General features: G+C 38.1%; 1 long non-coding RNA gene across 1 annotated transcript; it reads left to right on the top strand.

The window, feature by feature from the left end:
* Positions 1-6: 6 nt before the first annotated feature.
* On the top strand, positions 7-818 carry LOC127751608 (uncharacterized). Its single transcript, XR_008012178.1, has 4 exons — positions 7-301; positions 380-532; positions 605-670; positions 752-818. It is a non-coding gene; the product is annotated as an uncharacterized LOC127751608 (long non-coding RNA).
* The last annotated feature ends 90 nt before the right edge of the window (positions 819-908 follow it).

Raw genomic sequence — 908 nt, 5'->3', positions numbered from 1 at the left:
GTGACCAAAGTAAGTACTTGAATTTTCAAATATGAATCCTCAAAGAAGCAAAGCATCTCAAAACTTTACATCCTTCTGATACCGTGTCGCTGGTGTGGGGGTTATTATTTGAATCTTTCTATTTTTACATTGCGTCTTTTAGGTCTCATTTGCGAATAATAATGGGAGCAACCTGTTAAAATCAGCCAGCAATCAGAGCAATTTTTTGAGTCCCCAAACGGCTTCCATTGATGGTGAGAATAATCCACCTGCTCCGAAGAAATTGAAGTGTTTGACTGCAAATCACGCCCAGACTAAAGATGTGAGTCCTTGTGAGTGCAATATATACAATTGGTGCTGAGCCATGTCAAAATAGTGATTTCATAACATTATTTTTCAGGCATGTGTCAATTCTAGCAGCGCAAGTAAACCTTTCAGGAAACCGCTGGCCAGCTTGAATGAAAACAGTTCTGTCCCAGCCAAGGCAAGCCATAAAAATGTACAAATTCCGGTTAATCATAGAAAACAGCTTGTTTTGGATAAACCTATACATGTGTGTTAATTTTTTTTATAGTATCTGAGAACTAGTGTAAATTATTATTCTAAATATGCCATTATATTTTAGGTGAGTGAGCAGAATTCTCATCTTACTTCTAAGACTGGTCAGCTAGCTCTGAATCAATCTAATAATGTAAGTAAATCTTTCCAAACAACAGGAGCCGCCATCGTACTGATTGTAATTAATCTTAATATATTTTTGGGGTTCTTATAGGTGGTTAAATCAGTCCCTTTTGATGACTGTGCTTTTCAAAACTATCATGAAAATTGCAATGAGGGTGCACTGTGAGGCCGAAAGGTAAGAATACTGTCAGTCTGGAAGTGGGGACAGTTTCTCGCTCTGCCCAGGGTGACTTTTTTTTGCGTCTCCC

The sequence above is a fragment of the Frankliniella occidentalis genome, unplaced genomic scaffold (assembly GCF_000697945.3).
Source record: "Frankliniella occidentalis isolate FOCC.00 unplaced genomic scaffold, Focc_3.1 Scaffold604, whole genome shotgun sequence".
In the NCBI taxonomy this organism is placed as follows: Eukaryota; Metazoa; Arthropoda; class Insecta; order Thysanoptera; family Thripidae; genus Frankliniella; species Frankliniella occidentalis.
This window is presented reverse-complemented; position numbering and strand designations above follow the sequence as displayed.